At 46.8% G+C, this 23887-nt stretch overlaps 1 pseudogene; it reads left to right on the plus strand.

Moving 5' to 3' along the window:
* The first annotated feature begins 2409 nt into the window (after window positions 1-2409).
* LOC131895525 (NADH dehydrogenase [ubiquinone] 1 beta subcomplex subunit 4-like) lies at window positions 2410-2802 on the plus strand (annotated as a pseudogene).
* Window positions 2803-23887: the final 21085 nt, after the last annotated feature.

Consider the following 23887-nt stretch of genomic DNA (forward strand, 5'->3'; position numbering starts at 1 on the left):
ACTATGTAGACCAGGCTGGACCTCCTGCCTCTGCCTCCTGTGTGCTGGGATAACAGGCATTTGCCATAAAACCTGGGGTTAGTTAAACCCAGGAATGTAGAAACTTCAGCAACGGAGGACCAATTATATTTGGACAGGAACATCTGTGTAGCAGAAAAGAGAAAGTAATCAGAGTACTGCTATTGGAAAAATCAACAACAACAACAAAATCCAGGATCGGCCTGGAGTCAGGGTGATGGATGATGATGGGATGGATGGAAATATAAACTTAACTGAAGTTTCTGGAAGGCTGTTTGTCAGTAGGGAGCACCAATTCTTCCGGACGTTTATCATAGTGTAGTGGCTGCCAAGATACTCATTGCAGCATTGTTTTATAATGGGAACTGCTCGACAGCGCAGGTGAGTTAAATACATGGTGTGTGACTGTGTGGGTCACTACACCCCACACTGTTTTAAAAACTGATGCTGTGGAAGGAGATTGAGAGAAGCGAGCCGATGTTAATGAAAACAGCAGGTGGTGTGAAGCGGCACGAGAGTGAGGTCACACTTTCAGAGATTTTAGTTTATTTTTAATTGTTTAACTATGTATTTTATGTGTCTATGTACATGTGCGTGCAGTGCCTGCAGAAGCCAGAAGAGGGCGTCAGATCCCCTGGTCCTGGAGTTACAGGTGGTTGTGAGATGTTTGATGTGAGTGCTGGGAGCCTACCTCAGGTCCTCTGCAAGAGCAGTATGCACTCTTAACCACTAAGCCATCTCTTCAGTCCTGAGACCCCATTTTTAAGAAAAACAATATATTTTAAAAAATTCAAAAAGACATATAATAAAATGCCTCTGATTATTGTCTCTAGCTGATGGGGTTGGAGGAAGCTCCAGTGTTTTTCCTTTGGCTTACCAAATGTTTTCTAGTTTAATAACTAACATGATACATGCAAATTGTCTGTAAAAATAACTAAAAGGAAGCAAACACTAGTGATACCCGCTTTATACCTAGATGTTTCTATTTGTCATCTTGCTTATTCTCAGAAGAGTCCTGTAGGAGGTAGGGAGGTGTTACTAGGTTCACCTTACAATGTGGAAATGGACACCAAGTAACTCACCTACAATCGCACAGTTCCTAAGGGCCATCATTCCCAGCTGTGTTCAACCACTTGCCTCCTTCTGAAGAATTCCCCAGTGTCTCTGGGATTTGTTCTACGCAAATTTTTATGGGGTAGGGGAGAGAGAGGTTGAGGCAGTCTTGCTTTGTAGCCCTGGATGTCTTTGAACTAAATATGTAGTCCAGGCTGGCCTAGAACTCACAGCAATCCTGCCCCAGCTCCCCAGTGTAGGATTACAGGTGTGAATTGGCAGCCTTCTTGTGTATTCAGTATCCCTGACTTGCCTTCCTATCAGGACAGAAGTGGTGCTGCCCCTGAACTTGAGGATTGGTCTTGGAAATCAGCACATCTATTTCCTGTCTCCTTGTTCCCATTCTTGTTGATAAATCAGAACAAACTGGTCTCTTGAAACTTGATTAGGGAGAGGGGAGCTGTGGGGGGCTGGTACTCTCAACCAGGACTAGGCCTGGGGGCCAAACTCACAGGCTCCGACTGGTTTCATGGCTGCTTTCGTACGAGCTCCTTCACCCTGACGCCTAGAAGACAGGTCATTGGAAACAAAGCTTTGCCTTCTGCGAATACCAGTACCCAGGTGACCCTCCCCCGTTATCCAGCCTATACTAACCTAGGACTCTGGGATAAACATTGTTTCCATTGCAAAGTAACCAAAAAGAGAGACATGCCAGCCTGGAGTTGGCACCGTACTGCTCTGTACAGTGTTTGGCATAGAACCATCCAATGTGGAATAGATTCATCCCTGGCCACAGAAACCATGGGTAGTAAGTCCCTTAACTGTGGGGACCTGGGAGAGACTGCTTCTGTTGTCACTCACCTTTGCCTACATGTGCAAATCTGTCAGAACACATGGGCATGCATGTATTACATATGTACACATGCCTAAACAACACATATACAAGGATTATTATGTGGATACTTAGGAATAATATATATATATATATATATATATATATATATTTTTTTTTTTTTTTTTTTTTTGGTTTTTCGAGACAGGGTTTCTCTGTGTAGCTTTGCGCCTCTCCTAGAACTCACTTGGTAGCCCAGGCTGGCCTTGAACTCACAGAGATCCTCCTGGCTCTGCCTCCCAAGTGCTGGGATTAAAGGCATGCGCCACCACCGCCCGGCAGGAATAATATATATTAATACACAATATATAAATATACATTATGAATATACATGCATGGGTGTACATGTATCTTCTGCACTTTAAGTTGGATTCTTGGCTCTAGCAACAAGTAACTGAAGGATTTAAGAAGGGGCTTAAAGGTACAAATGTGTGCCGGGAGCCAAGATGTCAGGTTCTAAGTATAAGCCTGAGCCCCTGGCCACTCTCTCTAGAACCTTTGACCCAGCAGAGTATGATGTGGTAGCTCCGGAGACCGAGAAAGGCACAGGTCAAGCACTTGAGCATAAGGGCCCAGCTTAAACAGGAGTATCTGCTTCAGTACAACAACCCCAAATGCCAAACACACTTTGAAGATCCTGCCTTGATTCATTGGACTTAGGCAAGATCAGCAAATACTTATCCTAATTTCAGAGCCACTTCTGAGAACTCACTTTTAAGAGCTGTGTTGGCATTTGTGCCCCTCATCTTCTGATATTATGTTTTCAAAACAGACAGGGACAGAAAGGGAAGACTTACCCAGGAAGGAAAATAGACTGAACATTTAACCTCTCCTATTAAGTTCAGCAAGGAAGTATTGTTGATTGGCTCCCTCGGGGGAGGGGGTGAGAAGGTACCACGTCAACGACACAGACACTGGGAGTCTGTTGAAGGCAAATAACGAACTCATTTATTCCACAACAAGGAAGGCCTTATATACCCTCCTCCCAGCATCCAGTCTGTGTGGTCATCCCTCATTGGCTGGGCATGATCAGGAGCTCCAACATTGACTGTAGCTAGTTCCTCAGGCAGACTCCAGGTTGGCTCATAAGGAAGTACGTTATGTACATGCCTTGGCAAGTGCTCTGAGCCAATTTCCTTGACCCTATGGGCCTGTCCTACTACAAAGACTCTTATTTATTTCTTGCATAAATAAATCTTCTATTAATCACTGAAAAAAATGAAAAGAAAGGGGCTTAAGCCCTGCCCCTACCCCACCCCCAGGACTCACTTTCCTAATTCATAAAGCAGAAAGAGGTACAATGCCTAGCTTGTCACGTTGCTGCAAGGATCAGATTAAAGTACTAGTCTGAAGTGGTGATGCGCACCTTTAATTCCAGTACACCAGGAAGCAGAGGCAGGTGGATGTCTGTGAGTCTGAGCTTGAGCTTGGTCTACAAAGTGAGTTCTAAGACAGCCAGGGCCACATAGTGAGATCCTGTCTCAGAAAAAAACAAAAAACAAAACAAAACAAAACAAAAAGGAAAGAAAGAAAACAAAAGAAAGAGTAGGCTTTCTTTAGGTCAGAAGTCGCCCGAGTGGTCAGAGAATTGGACAAACTATCAGTGTTTCCTGAAGCCCCAAACTATGTTCTCCTATCTGGAATAACTGAAGGAAAGGTGGCAGAAAGGAATGGCTGTGGGCTGCCTACATGAGTCCAACTCTCGCCTTCCAACATCCATTCAGTGGGATATTCATCTTGTTGAATGTCTACTGTGATTCAGGCCACATCTTTGATGCCACATAAACAGAAGACAATTTTTCAGTGTGTGTGTGTGTGTGTGTGTGTGTGTGTGTGTGTGTGTGTGTGTGTGTGTATGTTTATGTGCATGTATGTATGTGTTTTTGAGACAGGGTCTCCCAGTGTAACCCTGTCTGACTTGGAACCCATATACAGACCAGGTTGGTTTTCTCCCTCCTGAGTGCTGTGGGGTTATAGGTGTATACCATCATACCCAGCTTAAAGAAGAATCTTTTTTGAAATCAGGTTGGCTTCAAACTCATAGAGATCTACTGCATCTGTCTTCCAAGAGCTGGGATTAAAGGCATACGTCACTACCTCCCCAGCTTAAAAAAGAATCTTTAAAGAAAACTTATCATACAGTAAAATGGGCTTTTTTCCTTCTTGTATACAATTCTATGCACTTAGACACACACACAGATAAATTCCAACCAGGATATAGAACAGCCATCAGACTTTTAAGATTTATTTATTTGTTATGTATACAGTGCTCTGTCTGCATGTGTTTCTGTATGCCAGAAGAGGGAACCTGATCTCATTATAGATGGTTGTGAGCCACAATGTGGGTGCTGGGAATTTAACTTAGGACCTCTGGAAGAACAGCTAGTGCTCTTAACCTCTGAGCTATCTCTCCACCTCACCATTGGACTTCTAATTTCTACTTGGATACTGTGGTAGTTTGAATGTAATCAGCCCCCATAAGCTAATAGGAGTGGCAGTATTAGGAGGTGTGGTCTTGTTGAAGGAAGTGTGTCACTGTGGAGGTGGGCTTTGAGGGTTTGTATATGCTCAAGCCACGCCCAGTGAGACTGAGACCACTTTCGGTTGCCTTCTGATCAAGATGTAGCTAGTGCCATGTCTGCCTGCACACTTCCATGCTCCCAGACATGATGATAATGGACTGAACCTCTGAACTGTAAGCCGCCCCTATTAAATGTTTTCTTTATAAGAGTTGCTGTGGTCATGGTGTCTCTTCACAGCAATAGAAACCCTAACTAAAGCCGGGTAGTGGTGGTGCACACCTTTAATCCCAGCACTCGGGAGGCAGAGGCAGGCGGATCTCTGTGAGTTCGAGGCCAGCCTGGTCTACAGAGTGAGTTCCAGGAAAGGCACAAAGCTACAAAGAGAAACCCTAACTAAGACAGATACTAAGGAAATTAAGGAGGAGAGCGTTTGAGTAATGATCCAGGGTCAGCAGGTTCATGTTGACCCAGATGACAGAGGGACTGTGAGTGTGTGTGTGTGTGTGTGTGTGTGTGTGTGTGTGTGTGTGTGTGAGTGTGTGTGTGTGTGTGTGTGTATGTGTGTATGTGTGTGTGTGTGTGTGTGTGTGTGTGTGTGTGTGTGTGTGTGAGGGTGCACACATGATGCAGCAGATGTATGGAGAACAGAACTGGAGCTCCAGGGATGGGACTCAAGCCGCTGGGCCAGTGTGGCAATCACTTTTAACCGCTGAGCCGTCTCCTGACTCCCAGCACCAGGCCTTGAAATGGAGCACTCCTTTTCATCATGGATGCTAAGGCTGTCAGCGCCAGTGCTGACCACTCTGGAGATGCTGGGAAGGCCGGGAGCAAGGAGCAGTGGCTCAAGCCCGCAATCCCTGGACCTCGGCTGCAGAGAGAGCTCCAGAGCAGCCTGGACCACGGAGGATAAGGCAGTGTCCTTCCCTAATAACTCAGGGTCATTTTTGAGACTGTCAACTGATGCCCCCAAAACAAAATCATCTTTCTTCTGATTCTTCTTGAGAAAATTGTTCGTGCATGTGTGTGTGTGTGTGTGTGCATGAATTTGTATGTGTGTGTCTGTCAGAGTATGTGAGTATATGTGTAAGAGAGAGAGATTGTGTCTGTGAGTGTGTGTGCATTGTGGGGGTGCATGTCTGTGTAATGCATGTGTGTGTATGTGGTGTGTGTGGGTGCTTGTGTAGTATGTATGTGCGTATGGTACATATGTGTGGTGGAGTGTGCATGTATAGTGTGTGTGTATGTGTGTATGTGGTGCATGTGTAGTGTGTGTGTGTGGTGCATGTGTAGTGTGTGTGTGTGTATGTTGTGTGTGTATGTGTGTATGTGATGCATGTGTAGTGTGTGTGTGTGGTGCATGTGTAGTGTGTGTGTGTATGTTGTGTGTGTGTGTGTGTGTGTGTGGTGCATGTGTAGTGTGTGTGGGTACATGTGTAGTAGGGAGTGCATGTATGTGTGTGTATGGTGCATGTTTGTGTGTGTGGTCCATGCATGTATGTGGTGGGGGGTGCATGTGTGTGACCATTTCCAGCCATTTTTTAGGATTTAGATAGTTTCACTTTATCTGTGAGGGTGGTCCTGAGGCAAGAAATACCTTAACCTTTAGAATTTTAAGAGTTCTAACCTGGATGTGGTGCTGCAGACCTGTAACCCCAGCACTTAGGAGGTGCAGGCAGGAGAATCAGGAGGAGTTTAACGTCCTCTACACTTTCAGAGTGAGTTTAAGGTTGGCCTGGGCTACAGAAGACCCTGTTTTGAAACAACAAAAGACTTGTAGAGGCTTTAGTGCAGCCTGATGGTCTTGGGTTCTCTCTGGGTCTATCTACCCGGGGGACTACCCGGGGGAAGCCTCCTTCCCATCTGATCCTCAAGGAGCTCATGGCTCCCTTCCCTCTCAGGCACCACTGTCGGGGTGGTTCTCAGCCTCTGGGAAGCCCTTTCTGAGCAAATGGGAGAGAACTGGGGTTTCCCCAAAATACACACACTCCTTTGGCATCTGTCTTCCCACTGTGTCCTGACACATGTGTTAGAGACAAGGGAAGTGGGTGAGTAGGCATCCCATGGGGAACCCACAGCCAGTGACGACCTCCTTTACTTCACGGCTAAGGCTGTCCCACCAGGCCCCCTGTAGACATGGTTGTGGAATAGCACTGAGCTGAAAGTACGTTTCTCAGAATACGCAGGACATTACAGAAGGGCTGTCCAGTTCTCCAGAGCCAGCCAGAGGCCACGATCATTGTGGTACTTACTCCTAAGTGACAAAGTGAGAGTGTTGGAGAACAGGGGACCCTGAGTGGGACAGGAAGTGGTCACTGTGATTCAACCACAAGCTTCTCTTGCAATGTCACTGTCAAGAGTGACACAGGCTTTGGAGAAAGTCACTGTGCAGAAACCGGAGAGTGGGTGGATGAGGGAAACTTGGCAGTGAAACCAGGAAGGAGTACAGCCGCCTGCTATGTGGGTGGGCATCTTCCGGGACCTTGGGGCCAGCCTCAGCCTCAGTCACGGAGAAAATCCTTCTCTAAAAGTCAGGTTCTCACTGCTTTCCTGAATTACAGACCTTTTTGACAGAGTTACGGTTTGCACAGGCCACTTTACTTCTCTAGGCTTCTATTTTTTGTTTGTTTTATTTTTTAAAGGGATACCAAATCTCTAGCTACTAGTAGAGTTGTTGTGAAAATTAAGTAACACTCATAGACACATGCGCACTCACACGCACACCCCGAGATAAAGATTTAAGGTAGGTGGAAGTTGTACACAATGGCAGTTACTGTGTTATTATAGTCAGAGACTCCTGGAAGTGGAAGCCTTAGTCTAAATCATCAGGTGAAAAACAATATGGAAAATAAAAGGCTTATGATGTCTCCAGGTAGTGAAACAGAGGCACAGCTGTACCCAAGGGCAACTCTGGCCCTTTCTGTCTTTCTTTCCTGCCCCCGCCCTCCTCTTTACCGTAGATCATCATCACCTACGTATGTGCTATCAGCTAATTCCCACACAAGGTTTGCAGAGTGGCTCCATCTCTAGGCTTCCATGCCATTCAAAATGCTTCCTTTGCTCCTCTCAGCAATCCTGCTGAGTGCTGTCTCCAGTTGGGCATGGCAGCTCACGCCTGTGGTCCCAGCTGCTCAGGAGGCTGAGGTAGGAGGTCAGCCTGGACAACATGGAAAGACCTCATCTCCAAGACAGCAAGACCCTCCCAACCCCTTGCTTCCAGCCTACCTCTGGGGCAGTCCTCTGAGATGCTGTCTCCTCCCAGGACACTGATCTACCACCCAAACACCATGCCGGCTCAACACATTGCACAGAGCCTTCTCTAGGAAGTTCAACAATCAACAGCCAATACACACTTGCGGAAGAGGACAGTGTCCTAGTGTGGTGGTATTATGTTCCCCAAAATATTGTATACCCTAATAAACTTACCTGGGGTCAGAGAACAGAAAAGCCACTAGATACTTAGGATAGGCAGTGGTAGCACACGCCTTTAATCCTAGCATTCCAGAGGCAGAAATCCATCTGTTCAAGGATACAGCCAAGCATGGTGACTCACGCCTTTAATCCCAGAAAGCGAGCCTTTAATCCCAGGGAGCGGTGGAAGAAAGCAGAAAGGTATATAAGGCATGAGGACCAGAAAGTAGAAAGAAGCTTTTAGCTGGTTAAGCTTCACGCTTTCAAGCAGCAGTTCAGCTGAGAGCCATTGGGATGAGGACACAGAAGCTTCCAGTCTGAGGAAACAAGATCAGCTGAGAAGTTGGCCGGGTGAGGTTAGCTGTGGCTTGTTCTGTCTCTCTGATCTTCCAGTGTTCACCCCAATAACTGGCTCCAGGTTTGATTTTATTAATAAGAACTTTTTAAGATTCATGCTACAGTCCTAGCTTGTAGGAGGATCCTTCATATCATGGCCCTCTCAAAAATTATAAAAAGGAATTTAATTCTAAGCAGCCATCCTTTCCTCTTTGTTTTACATCAGGCCCCCTTCTAAGTGCTGTCTGTGAAACATCTTTATCTTTTTCTCGGGAAGCAAGGAGAATACCTCCTCAGCTACCATTCCCCCTGGATTTCCCCTGACTTCAAGCAGCTCAGCTCAGCCATGGTATTTGTGGCTTGGGACAGGATCCCAGGCACAGGTTAAAGGTCTGGACTTCTCAAACACAGTCGTTATACCTGTAAGCATATTTTTAAAGAGGGATCTGCCACCTGGTTAGGATCTGGTTCCCTCAGTTTCAGGGTCAGCCTGCTAGGAGTTAGCTACATCACCCTGACAGTCTAAACCCTTAGAGGCTGTTCTTGATCCTCCATGCCCTGTGGCCTCTGTCATCAACACTCACCACCTCCTCTCTCGGCTCCTGACTCCAACATCAGCAGCCTCCGGATGGCTGCCCCTGCCCGGTGAACTGGTGTGTCACATGACTGGGCTTCTGAACAGCTCTCTTCTATCCCCCTGCAGCGCTGGCTCCCCAGATTCAAGCTCTTACAGCAGAGAATGGTAATGTGGATTGGAGCCAGGGCCTTGCTGGATCTACGCAAGCACTTTCCCACTATGCTGTTCTCCAGCCAGCTTTTGCTGTCTTGAGACAGGTTCTCACTGTGTAGCCCTGGCTGTCCTTGAACTTGCTATGTAGACCAGGCTGTCCTCAAATTCAGACAGATCTACCTGCCTCTGCCTCCCCGGTGCTGGGATTTAAGCTGTGCATCACCACATGGGGCTTCTAGCCCTCTTTTTTACTTTCCGTTTGAGACAAGGTCTCCTTAAGTTGCCCGGGGTGACCTTGAACTAACTCTCAGCCCTGAACTTTCAGTCTTTGAACTTCAGCTCTTAGGCATCTGGGACTACAGGCCTGTGGCACCAAACCCAGTCTGGAATTTAACCACCTTTTGTTCCAAGATTTGTTTATTTTGATGTGTGTGACTGTTTTGCTTGCATATGTGTGTGATACATGTGTGCCCAGTGCCACAGAGGCCCGAAGAGGACATTGGATCCCTTGGAACTGGAGTTACAGACAAGTGCTTGTAACCATGTGGGTACTAGGAACCAAATTGGGGTTCTCTGCAAGAGCAGCAAGTGCTCTTAACTGATGAGTCACCTCTCAGGATTTAGTTTTTTTTTTTAACTTAAATTTTTGTTTATGTGTATAAGTACCTTGCCTACATGTATTTGTGCAGCACATACATGCAGTCCCTAGAGATGCAGGGTGTCAGATCCCCTGGAACTGAAGTTATAGATGATTGTGAACCACCCTATGAGTGCCAGGAATTGAATCCTGGTCCTCTGGAAGAGAAACCAGTGCTCTTAACTGCTGAGCCGTCTCCTGAGCCCTCCCATGGTTTAGTCTTAATTAAATTCTATTTAGTGAGCTAGCGAGATGGCTCGGTTGATACAGTGCTTGGACACAGGCGTGAGGATCTGTGTTCCATCCCTGGCACCTGTCATCTCAGTGCTGGAGAAGTTGGGGAAGGGAGAACCCTTGGGGGCTTCCTGGCCAGCCAGTCCAGCAGAATCAGTGAGTTCCAAGTACAGTAAGAGACTCTGTCTCAAAAAATAATGTGGAGGTGTTTGAAGAGATGGCTCAGAGGTTAAGAGCACTGGCTGCTCTTCCAGAGGTCCTGAGTTCAATCCCAGCACCCACACAACCATCTGTAATGAGATTTGGTGCCCTCTTCCGGCATGCAGGAGTACATGCAGAAAGAACACAATATGCATAGTAAATAAATAAATAAATCTTTAAAAAAAATAATAATGTGGAAACTAATTGAAGAAGACACCCAATGGTGTTGCTCCAGCCTCCACATGTATACACATAAACACACACTCACAAGTGCCTGCATACAAATGCATACACACATGGATGCACACACACAACTTTATTTTGAAGTTGGGCCTTGTAATGCATGCCTGCAAGTTACTTAGGAAGTGGAGGATCAGACGTTCAGAGCTATCTCCAGCTGCATAGAAAATTTAAGGGCAGCCTGGGTTACATGAGACCCGACCCTAGCCTGCTTTCTGTTACTGTGATAAACACCAAAAGCAGCTCCGAGAGGGAAGAAGGATTGTTTCCTCTTAGAGCTTCCGGTCCAGCCTGAAGGGAAGCCAGGACAGAAGCTCAAGCAGGGCACCTGGAGGCAGGAACTGTCAAGAGGCCATGAGGGGTGCTGCTTACTGGCTTGCTCTCCGTGGCTTGCTCAGCCTGCTCTTGTATACCCAGGTGTGGCACCAGCCACAGTGGGCTGGGCCCGCCCACGTCAATCACTAACAAGAAAATGCACAACAGACTTGCCTTCGGGCCAACCTGAGGGGCGTATTCTCTCAGTCCTCCGTAATATCTCTAGTTTGTATCAAGCTGACAAAACACTAGCAAGCCAAGACCCCCATCTCAAAAAACAAAAACAGGGCTGAAGAGGCAGCGGCACAAATTTTCAGAGAACTGGTTGCTCTTCCAGAGGACCAGGGTTTGATTCCCAACACTCACAGGGTGGCTCACAATCATCTGTAACTCTAGTTCCAGGGGTTCTGATGCCATGTTCTGGCTTCCACAGGCTGTGCACAGACATACAGACAGACAAAACTCCCATACACATAAAATAAACTTTTTAAAAAAATATTTTTAACATTGAAAATAACCAATATAACTTTATAAAAAAAAAAAAAGAACAATAACAACAAAACAGGCTACAAGCTGGTTGTGTGCCACATGCCTGTAACCCCAGCATCTAGGAGACTGAGTTAGGAGAATTAGTGCTACCATCCAGTTGGCAGCATGAACCAGGGAGAGCAGAGCCTAAACATGAGTCGGACTACAGTCTCATGCAATAGCCAACTTGATTCAGAGCATCAAGACAGTTTATACTCTGAGGGTTAATCAAGGTCATGAGCAAAGGTCACCTGAGTTTAGGCTGTATACAGTCACACAGCAACCTGTGCTTAGAGACGTTTTTGAACAAAAGTAAGACAACAGCTAATCTGAAGCAAACCCACTTCTACATACTAATCTACCTGGGCGGGGCGGGGAAGCACATTCTAGAAACAAATCCATATTCTGGAGGAACAGAGGTCACAAGACTCTGGTCTTGTTTACTTGGAGTTTTCTCACAAGCTCTCATGACAGGATTAGGAGTTTGAGGCTAGCCTGGGCTACATAGCAAGACCCTGTCTCAGCAACAAAAATCAAAACCAAGTTGTAGGTGTGTTTGTTATTCATTTATTTATCTTTATAATATTTTGCTTGAAGACATCCGTTACCTTAGGCCAGCAAGATGGCTCAGCAGCCGGTAAAGGCGCTTGCCACTCAGGCCTGATGACTAACGAAGTTTGACCTCTAGAACCAACAGAAAGGCAGAAGGAGAAAATGTCCCCTGACCTTCACAGGTGTGCTGTCACACACATGCCCCACGCCAATGCATCATACAAACGCACAGTGATAATACATTTTAAAAATAACAAAGTAATATCTACTGTGATGACTAGGGTTTTTTGGTCCCCTCCAAGGAGACTTAGTGCCCAAAGCGAATGCTCCACTTGTTCCTCCTTCGTCCTTGACTCTCTTGTTTGCATTGCCAGAGTCCAGCACAGTCCCTCAGTGTGTTAGGTCTGTTTTCATAGTGGGATGAACAGATGGGAAGGACGCCAACCTGGGAACGAGGAACTCTCTAGTCCAGGATCTGCCACTATGTAGTATCCGGTCACTGCTGTTAGCCTCAGTCTTCTGGTGTGAAAAACGCCTTGGTCTGTTCTTGCTGCAAACACTGCAACACCCATAGATACAGCTGTGGATTGAACATGGCGGGATGGACACCGGTTGGTGCCTTGCCCTGGGCGCCGCTCACTGTTGTATAAACCTCCTCCAAGATTAAAACATTCCATCCTGCATGGGAGCTCCTTGAGCAGGGAGGTAAACAAAAAAATAGCTTCAGGAAGTCCCTGAAACTGATGAGATTCACCAGGCCTCTCCTCCAGAGTAAACAAAGCCCGGAGTCCCCGTCAGAGGAAGAAGAGCCGAGCACCACGCAAGACTCTCGGAAGAAAAACTGCAAAGAGGATTGACTCCTGACCGGCTGCCTGGGAGTCCCAGAGACCAGCCCCACTGCCTAGAAGAGATTTAGACACTCTCCAGCCTGTGGAGCTGCCTGTAGGCTGTGCAGTGTGCCCCAGGTTTGGTGGGTCTTGGTGATACAGTTGTCTTTGAGTCATTTCTGTTCCTGTAAGTAACCCCCATAAAACTCACTGGTGATACCCGTACTTTGGTCTCTCATGGGTTCTCTACCTGAGGTGATTAGATAAGTGTGCTTCATCCCCAGGAAAACATGTTGTCACATTTGAGGAAACTTAGGCATTTGTCCCTGACAGATTGTGTGTTTGGGCACTGTTGTGATGTTTGACGAGAAAAGATAAATGTCATACACTGTTTACTCTAAGATCCCTCCACACTCAAAGATGGAATTGCTTTCATATTTCTTATAAATCGGCCACTAAAAGTATGAACACTAACTACACATGGGTGCTGGGCTGTGGGTGCAGCTCCCTGCTAGGATTCCAATTCTATGGGGCACTTACTAGCTGTATGTTCTCTGAAAGTTACTGAACTTCTGCTGGGTAAGACCGATACCAACAGCTCCATGTTGTTGCAGGGTGATAGATTAATATGTAATCTTAAAATCAGCCTTCACGGAGAGCTACTACAGGATCCCTGCCAGCTCTGGCTGTTATGCGTTCACTCCTTCCCTCCCTCCATCATTCCAGAAACACTACTTTTAACTGATGTGGAAAGTGGTCCCTGCCAGGAGACCACCTAAGCTTATGCTTGAACTGGCAGCAAAACCTTGAAGTTTAGCTGGGGGATGGTAGTTTAGCCTGGGTATGACAGGGTACACCATGACTGTAATTTTAGCACTAAGGAGCCTGAGGCAGAAGGATTGTGAGTTCAAGGCTAGCCTGGGCTATACAGGAAACCTTTCCTTGAAGGGGCATGGGGCTTAAAATGAAGGGAGTGAAAAGGAATTTCAGGAACTGGGGGATAACAGAACTTAGGTATGGGTGCTTTCTACTTCACTGAAAATAGCAGCTCTTTCAAAACCTCAGTCAGGGGCCGGAGAGATGACTTAGCAGCTGAACACTTGTTGTTCTTGCAGAGGACCTGGGTTCCATTCCAGGCATCCAGGGACTGGCTCACAGTCATCCATAACTCCAGTTCTAGGCTGGAGAGATGGCTCAGCAGTTAAGAGCACTGACAGCTCTTCCAGAGGTCCTGAGTTCAATTCCCAGCACCTACATGGTGGCTCACAACCACCTGTAATGAGATCTGGTGCCCTCTTCTGGCCTGCAAGGACACATGCAGGCAGAACACTATATACAGAATAAATAAATAAATCTTTTTTTAAAAAAGGGTTGGGGATTTAGCTCAGTGGTAGAGCACTTGCCTAGCCCTGGGTTTGATCCTCAGCTCAAAAAAAAAAAAAAACAAAAACAAAAAAAAAAAAAACAAAAAAAAAAACCAACAATAACAACAAAAAACCAAAACTCCAGTTCCAGAGGATCTGAAGTCCTCTTCTGACTTCCTTCCCCACCAGGAACACAGGCGGTGCACATACACACACATATACTGGCAAAACATTCAAACACATTTTAAAAAGACATTAACAAAGCAACTTCCAGTCACTGTCCTCATTTGGTCATTTCTCATAGAATCCTAAGTAGAACATCCACTTTTGGGGGTGTTGGTGTCCTCCTCTATAAAAGGAGGACAATGGAAAGAGTATGGCCCCTGAGCCTTCCACATGTCTCCAGCTCCAATGTAGCTTTGGAAGGTGTGTGTGATAAAGGGTGAAACCCCACCCCGCCGCCATCTCCCACGACCTCTCTACCATGATCAGCAGGACACCTACCCTGGAGGCTATAGGGACAGGTTCCAGGGGATCAGGAGGGAACTCCCTCAGAGCACCCTCCTGGAGACTGGGGACGCTGGGGGTGGAATGCTCCACCCTGCTGGGCATCTGAACCCCAGGGCAAGGCTAGGGACACCTGCCGGCCTGCAGCCTGGAACCCAGGAGCACGTGGCACAATCACGGGCCAGGGAATGCAGCCCAGGCAGTTCCCACGGCTCCCTTCTCAGGGTGGGACCCCTGGCTTGGCGGGGGCCATTGGAATGTCACCTGACAAAATATTAATTACTGTTGCTTCCAAGGTCCCACCAGTCACAGCGGTGGCGGGCCCTGCCCAGGAAGTCCAAATAATCGGCATCGCTGGTATTTTAGTCACCCCGATGGGGAGCCGGGTCACCTGACTCCACAGCTGCTCCAGGGCAGTCTCAGGCAGAGCCACTTCCCGGAACCGAGGGGACCTAGGCAGGTCAGGGTGGGTGGCGGTTGGGGGGCGTGTTGGGGAGGAGGAGAGGAGAGTATGGAAGACGAGTAGAAAAACTTGCCATCTGAGCAGAGCGTGCTTCTCTTTAATCCTAGCAGAGATACACGACTCTTTATTTTACCAAAACAGGTTGAGAAATCTAAGAAAATTGCCTGAAGTCCCAGCCTGGCAAGAGCCAAGGCTGGGACACTTTCCACTAATGGCAGGTAATTTCACAGGCCGGAAAAACCGCTCCGGCCTAATCAGTGGTTGAGCATATTGAGAACGTGAGAAAGCAGTGGGCAGACTAATCAAGATGACCCTGGGCCTGTGGACACGCCCTCTTTGGTGGCATCAAAAGGACCCCAGGAAGAGGAAGGCGGGTCCCACCTGCACTCTCCTCTTACCCACTCTGGGTTGTGGGAATTGAAGCAAACAGCTTCCCCCAAAACCCCTAGAGATAAAATTTAGCAGAGGTCAAATGTCAATTAAGTATCTGCTAGTATTTCAAACAATAATTCCTGAATCTGAAATGGTTTTTGTTAAAGGATATTTGTAATTTCTACACACACACATCCCACTCCATGACCCCCACCCCTCCCCAATCCAGTTGTTAGGGAATGGTGATTACCAAGAGTTAACACAGGGAAGTGCAAATACTACAGGGTAGGCTGTGTGCACACAGCTAGGTACACAGACCATCACAACTGCTCAAAGGCTTGGTAATGGAGTGCCCAAATCCTCCTGCCCAAGGCCAAGGGCAGATCAGCCCAGGGCAGCAGACCACAGTCAATCAAGCCCGACTTTCCAGCCCAAGGTCTGGCTCCTGGCCCCCAAGGGCCCTTGGCTGCCACTGCCTTCACTGTCTGGCTGTGGTGACAGGTCATCCCCAGCACACTCTTCAAGCAAAATGGCAGTTTTAGGCCCTTGCTGCTCTGGGGCTACAGATGTTTTCATTTATTGCTTATTTTTCGAGACTGGCGATTCTCAGTTCCCTGCCAATTTTATGCAGTGGACCCTCTTGTTTAAGATTGCCAGGCTGTTTCTATGACTTGTCAACTCAAGTCCTGATCCCTATCAGCCACTAACCAGTATTCCAGAGCAGGGCTCCAATCAGACATGCTCATCATGTCCTATGCATTCAAGTACCCTGTGCCTCCCACTCCTGTCCTAAGTGTGATGGAAATTTCTAGAAAATAAACCAGAATCGTTTTCTTGAAAACATTTTCAGAGGCTGAAAATCTACCACCCACTCTACTACCGTGGGAACAGGGAAAGCCATGTTGTGAAGGTCAGGAGGCTAGGGGGGATGATGCAGAGGATGGAGAGGGTGCAGGGGTGGGTCAGCCTCCCTGGCACTTCCTGCCTGGCACCAGAGGCCTGACTCAGTAGAGGCCTCCTCCCCGCCTTCCTTGACCTTTGGAATCTGAGAGAGGAAGCCCTGGTGGGTTGGGCCCCCATGGCCCCTGGCATGCCCCGCTCCTATGCTGGACAGTGGCAGCTTGTTTACATGTCTACCTCCATGCAACTGTTAACTTCTACAGGACAAAGACTGTGCCTTTTTCACCCTGAATTCCTGATGCCTGGCACAAAATGTTATTAGAGTGAATGGGAAGGTAAATGAACGGAGGGCGCTCCCTATCTCCAGCCGAGCAGCTGCGCCACCATTAAACTAGGATTTTCCAAGTCTTGGTTAGGTCGAATAGCCGTGGCCTTTAGCACTGATAAACTGCTTGGAACTCTGGCTTCTAACCCACAAGCAGACTCCTCCTTAACCTCTCCTGTGCCTCCTTCTCCTCATCTGGAGAGTGGGGTAGAACAGATACGACAGTGCCTGTGCCTGGTGGGCCCTCAGGACAGGCTGGTGTGCGCGTCCTTCTCCCACACTTCGTTCTGACTCAATTACTCCTTCCTGTTCCGCACCTGAGGAAAAGTCCAGAAATGGGGCAAAGGTTAAGTACACTAGAGCCTACCAGAAGACAAGAAAAAGATATTAGCAGTTGATAAAAGGTTTGACCAGTGATTTTTTTTTTTAATGGCATAGAAAATGTGTATTCACATGAGATGGAAAAGGAGCTAAAGGATACATATGTTATACTGTGCATACTTACGCTTGTATATGTAAGGATACATATGTTATACTGTGCATACTTACGCTTGTATATATAAGGATACATATGTTATACTGTGCATACTTATGCTTGTATATGTAAGGATACATATGTTATACTGTGCATACTTACGCTTGTATATATAAGGATACATATGTTATACTGTGCATACTTACGCTTGTATATGTAAGAATACATATGTTATACTGTGCACACTTATGCTTGTATATGTAATAGACAACTTCTGGAAGAGTCTACAAGAAACTCTAAGTGATTTCCTTCTATGGAAAGCGAAAGGTAGAATTTGACTTCTCACTGTATAGCCTTCTGTTCTGTTTGTATTTGGGTGTGCATGTATAATTGTGCTTTATGGTATGTGTGTACACACATATGTCTATGTTTTTCTGTGTGTGTGTACACATATGTCTTTGTTTTACTATAAGTGTGGGTGCACACATATATGTCTGTTTTATTACGTGTGTATACACACGTTTGTATGTGGCATATGCACGTATACATGTTTGTGCGGAGTCTAGAGGTCCACTTTGGGTATCTTCTATTATTCTCCGCCTTATTGTTTTTATTTATTTTTATGTGTATGAGTATTTTCCCTGAATGTATGTACGTGCACTGTTATGCATGCCTGGTGTCCACAGAAGTCAGAAGAGGCCATCAGATCCCCAGGACTAGAGTCACAGACAGTTGTGATCTGCTAGGTGGGTGCTGGGACTCAAACCTGCATTCTCTGGAAGAGCAGTCAGTGTTCTCAGTCGCTCTAGCTCCCCACACCTTAGTTTTTGAGACAAGGTTTCTCACTAAACCTGGAGCTCATTGATTTCATCAAGACTAGCTGGCCGGCAATCAGTCTCCAGGATCTCCTGCTTCTGCCTCCCCAAAGCTTCAGTTACAAGACACTACCTTGCCTGGTGAGAGCTGGGGAGCCAAATAGCTGTTCACGCTTGAGGGGCAGAGGCTTTACTCACGGAGACAGCTCTCCAGCTCCACTGTGAGTATATGCTAGTATTTCCACGAACACCCAAAACCAGACCGCTCGGTATGGTAGTGCACGCTGGAATCCAGCACTGCAGAGGCAGAGGGGATGGATCTGTGAGTTTGAGGCCAGCCTGGTCTACACGGTGAGTTCCTTCCAGGACAGCCAGAGCTGCATAGAGAGACCTGTCTTGAACAAAACAAAACAAAAAGACAAAAAAGAGCAACAGCAACAAATAGACAAAAATAAAGTAACAAGATCTCAGTAGTGGTTCTGTTGGCAATAGTGGAATTATTGAAATATTGTTTATATTTTCCTGCCTCAAGTGCTGGGATGAAAGGCATGTACCACCACAACCACCCTAATATTTTTCAGTCTTTTCTAAGCTTTACACAACTAGCTTTTATTTCCTCGATAATGTGCATTAAAGACGAAAATCATTTCAAGTAGCTTCTCCCCTTCAGGGTGGGGGGCAGACAAGTGACTGTGTGCACCGTGTGGACAGGATGGAGGCTGCCATAGTCCTGAGGCCATGAGGTTTCTGCTGAGTCATCTAACATTGCTCAGCCTCAGCTGGCCAGTGGAGGCGAGCAATGCTCCACTCTTGGCTAGGTCATTCTTAGTCACCCTCTGGGTGATCAGGGCAGGGGGCAGGGGCAGGAAGCTAGTTGGAAGGAGCTTCATTCTGGCCCTGGAGCCTTCTAGACTGAAGGAGTCAAAGACCTAGGCCTCCTACCCATGTGGCACTGTCCCCTGAGGGCTGCCGGCCCACCGGTGGTGAGTGGAAGGGTTGGGAAAGGATGCAGGAAAATGCCCCTGGCCTTTGGCTGGCACCATCATCCTATGGAAGCTGTTGTGAAAATTAATTACCATTTGTCTGGAACTTTGAGATTCCCCAGATGAAAGACCCAGTAGAAGGAGACTCATGATGAATACGTGTTTACGGTACTGACTTTCATCCTAAACATCCGACATGACAATCACATGTCCCTCCCCTAGCCTCCCACTGCCCGGACATCCTGCCTCAAAGTGTCAAAGGTCGTGCTTCAGAATTGAATCAGCACCAATGTGGGGAGGAAGGAGGGGAGGAGGGAGGGGAGGCAGGAGGGGAGGAGGGAAGGGAGGCAGGGGGGAGGACATGAGACAGGTGACATCCTGTGTTTCAGATAGCTGAACTCAGGTGCTCCATTCTCCCAGGACTGCAGCAAGGCTAGGGAACTGAGGCTTGCAGAGAGGGATTATGGGATATTCTGAGCTAGTCCTCCTTCCTGCCACTCTCTAGAATTGAGGAATGGGAGGAATTCCAGAATGCTCTAGCCCTGGCCTCGCCACTGCTGGACAGCTTGCTCCCCACATGCTGACGTCAGATGGCGTCCACTGCAATGCCTCTCCTCCAGCAAACCACACTGACTCTTTGTCGATGGCTTCTGAATACCGATGAGACTGAGTCCCGCTGCCCCTGCTTCTTGGAGAACTCTGGTTTTCTCGATTCTTTTTTTGCCTTTCCATCTTCATTTCATACATGATGACAGATGATCTGTAAAACCATAGAAAGTTTTCTCTAGCCAGGTAGACAGGGTGAATCCAATGTGGGGGGAGGTCTTTGGTTTCTTTATTAAGTTAGACAGCTTCTCATTGTCTAGCTCTTGCTTTTGCACCAGGCTGGCTTTGAACTCACAGAGATCTGCCTTCTCCTCCCCAGGACTGGGATTAAAGGTGTTCAACACCATGCCTGACTGTTTTTAAATTTTGTTTTGATTTGGGTTTTTTAAAATATGGTCTCATGAAGCCCCCAGACTATCCTTGAACTTGATAGGTAGCTGACCAACTGGCCTTGAGTCCCTGACCTTGCTTCCACCTCCATGCACTTAGATTATAGGTGTGTACCACCATACTAGCTTTTTATATACTTATTTTTTTAATTAATTTTTTTGCTTCCTTCTTTTTTAGACAGGGTCTTGCATTATAGCCCAAGTTGACATAAACTTTAATCCTTCTGCCTCTGCCTCTGCTGAGTGCTGGACTTATAGGTACAGTCACCATACCTAGTAAGAGAGAATCTTGAAGGCTCCAGCCCCTCCCCCAAGAAGACTGAATTAACCACCTAAGGGAACAGTTAGGCAGAGACTGGCTGTGCTCTGAACTGGAGAAGTCAGGAAACTGTCCCAGGTTCCAGGTGTGGAGGCCCAAAGGCATGCAGCTGAAGTGGATCTTGTCAAGAGAGCCCAACACGGCCAGAGTGGAAGAATCCATTCCCGAGAGGATGGGGCTGGCAGACAGGCAGGCGGGGCAAGACTATGGAGGCCCTGAAGTGCCAAGTCAAAGATCTGGGATTTGCCCAGAAGATTCTAGAGACCCCTGCAAAGTCTCTGAGCCGTAGGGGGATATGATGCAAGTTTGAGAGGAAGATGACATATTCCAGAAGATGAATCTCATCGTCTTCCTTCTCAAACCACCCAACTTCTATTTTAGCCGATGATGACACATCGGCACCGATGTCACCTCCCCCTGCTCTCTGACACACTAGCCAGTTTTATTTTCATGGCACTCAACGCCCTCAGCAACGACCGTATATACACTTGCTTACTTCCTGTGCTGCCGTGTCCCATAAACAAATAGGGTAGGTGGGGGATCATTAGCTTGTTTTGTTCCCGGCTGCCTCTCCAGCACCTGTGACAAGCTAATGGCAGATGCTGTGAGTGTATTTGTGGAATGAATAGATAGATTGATAAATGGAATGATGGCATCACTATTTCTGTCCCAGGGCCCCAAGCCCCATGGTGATGCTTGACTCATTCTCCTGTGCAGAATCCGGCCATCTCTTTGTCTAGATGTGCTGTTTCTGTTTCCCTCCCAGCCCTCCGCCTGTGTGTGCAGCCTCTACCCTCCCTAACAACCGCGAGCTCCTTGGGCAGAGGTTCTGCCTCATGGTTTCCCATGGGGCCCTGGAGCCTTGGCCATGCGACCCAATGACTATGATAAATGAATGACTGCTGTGTACAAGATTGACAACAGGGAAAACTGGAGGTCGGAAGGACAGCTGAGGAGAATGTTGGTCTTCACTGACCCCTAAAGACAAAACCATAGGAAGGCAAATGAATGGAGATGAGGGGAGTGGGTGAGGCTGGAAAGCCCAGGCTGGCTCCCCAGAGAGTAGATCGCTTTGTCCATGTGCTGTGTGTTCCCTCTGCAATCATCTAGTTATTTCAGACAGAAAAAGCACATAGGTAACCTGGGGGAGGGTATCAGAGACAAAGTGGAAGGGGCACCAGGATTCTGGGTCCAAAGGAAATCGTATTTACTGGTTTATGTGAGTTTACTATTTCTAAGAAAAAAACCAGTTCCCCTGAGCAAAAATTAGTATGCAAAGGACAAAAAATATATAAATTAAAAAAAAAAAAAAACCAAAGCTGGGTATGATGGTATACTTTAATCTCAGCTACTCAGGAGGCTGAGGTACGTGGGTCATTTGAGCTCCCAAGTTCAAAGCCAACCCTGGTGGGCTGGAGAGATGGCCCAGCAGTTAGGAGCATGTTCTAATTCTGCAGAGTACCTGAGTTCCATTACCAGAATCCACCCAGGCTTACAACCAGCTATAATGCAAGATGTGAAGCTTCTGGCCTGAGGACACCAACACTAATGTGAACATCTTCATACACATATACATACCTAATAATAAAATAAAATATAAATTTTAAGTCCAACCTTGGCATGATAATAAAACTATTCCAAACAAACATTGACAAAAGAGTTGGGTCTGGTGTCACAGACCCATAATCTCAGCTCCTTGGCAGAGGGGCAAAGACAGGGGCAAAGGCAGGGACAGAGGCAGGGACAGAGGGGTAGAGGCAGAGGCAGAGGATCACAAGTTCAAAACCTTCTTAGGCTATAGGCTACTGAATGGATTCAAGGCCAGCCCGGGCAACTTAGTGAGACACTGTCTCAAAAAACAAACAAACAAACAAATACAGACTAGGGAACATATGTCAGTGACAGACGCTTATCCAGTATGCATGAGGCCCTAGGACCAATCCCCAGTGCTGGGGTGTGAGGGGGATTAAACAGTTACTTCACGGCCATTCGGTGGTGGCGCACGCCTTTAATCCCAGCACTCGGGAGGCAGAGCCAGGCGGATCTCTGTGAGTTTGAGGCCAGCCTGGTCTCCAAAGTGAGTTCCAGGAAAGGCGCAAAGCTACACAGAGAAACCCTGTCTCGAAAAACCAAAAAAACAAAAACAAAAACAAAAAAAACAAAAAAAACCCAGTTACTTCACATTCAGATAAAGAAGCTGGGGGTCTAGCTCTGTTGATAGAATATTTGCCCAGCATGCACAAAGTCCTGGGTTCAGGTCCCAGTACTGCCTACAGCAAGTCAGATTATGTTCACCTGTAATCCAAGTACTCAGGAGGTGGAGGCAAGAGGATCAAGGGTTCAGGGCTGTCCTTGGCTACATAGGAAATGTGAGGCTGCCGATCTGAGCTACATGAGGGAAGTGAGGTGTCTGGAAAGCTGAGGCTGTCTCCACAGGGATCACACTGCTCTGTCCAAGTGCTATGTGTTCTGTAATGAGACTGTCTCAAAGAGAAAGAAAAAGCTATTTTAATGTCTTAAGTTAATGTGTAAAACCTTTCAGATTATATAAACATAATCATGAATATTTGTATTTATAAACTGCATTCACATGAAAATATTTAATATTCACATGAAAATATTATATATATAATTCTATACACTTATATATAATTTAAATTAAAAATATTTACACAAGTGTACATATACACTGTTGGTTAGTAAGATGGGATTCATAGTTTGTGGTGGTTTGAATAAAAATGGTCCCTGTAGGCTCATAGGGAGTAAGTGACACTATTAGGAGGTGTGGCTTTGTTGGAATACCTGTGGCTTTGTTGAAGTGTGTCACTAGGGGGTGGGCTTTGAGGTCTCAGAAGCTCAAGCCAGTTCTCTGCCTGCTGCGTGCAGATCCAGATGTAGGACTCTCAGCTGCCTCTCCAGCATCATGTCTGCCTGCATGTCGCCATGCTTCCCATTATGATGATAATGGACTAAACCCATGAACTGTAAGTCAGTTCCAATTAAATGTTTTCCTTTATACGAGTTCCGTGGTCATGGTCTCTTCACAGCAATAGATACCCTAACTAAGACATAGTTTTATAACCTGCTTTTTGTTCACTTAATTATATGTGTTGAACACAAAGGTGCTTTTATAAGCCCAAAGGGCAGTTTGAAAAGATAACCTTTGGGGTAAACAGGAAGGTAGGAATGATGTATGGATGTGAAGTGAGCTCTGTGGTTTTGATAAATATTATTAAAGTAAATAAATCTTAGCTGTGCTACCAGGGTAGGTACTCATTAGCTCTGTGAGCAAAGCCACCAATGAAGACTCCTGGAACAGTGGTGCTTCAAGGAGCCACTGAGGTCATCGAACTCAATCCCCTTACCTTCCTCCTGAGAAGCTACAAGCCAAAGGCCATTCAATAATACACCAAAGAGATGTCACAGGACTGGTAGCACTGTCAGGCCTGTAACCTGCTGTCCCAGCCACTCAGGAGGCTGTGGTAGGAGAGTCACAACTTCAGGGCCTGCCTAGACTACAGAGTGAGTTCGAGGCCAGTTGGGGCGTTTTGTGAGACTTTGACTCAAAAAGAAGTAAAAAGAGGCTGGGGCTATAGTATAGTGAAAGAGTATTTGCCCAGCAAGCGTGAGGCTGGGGTCAACCCTTAGCACTAAAGACAGGAGGAGGAGGAAGAAGGGGAGGAAGAGGAGGAGGGAGAAGGGGAGGAAGAGAAAGAGAAGGAAGAGGAGGAGGAGGAAAAGAAGAAAGAAAAGACAAGATGAAAAATGAAAGAAGAGATGGTTGATGGATAAATGGGTCAGAGCACACAACACTCTTCCGCATTCTATTCCCATCACCCATGTCAAGAGGCCCACAACTGCATGTAACTCCAGCTC

Source organism: Peromyscus eremicus, chromosome 1 (genome assembly GCF_949786415.1).
Source record: "Peromyscus eremicus chromosome 1, PerEre_H2_v1, whole genome shotgun sequence".
Classification (NCBI taxonomy): domain Eukaryota; kingdom Metazoa; phylum Chordata; class Mammalia; order Rodentia; family Cricetidae; genus Peromyscus; species Peromyscus eremicus.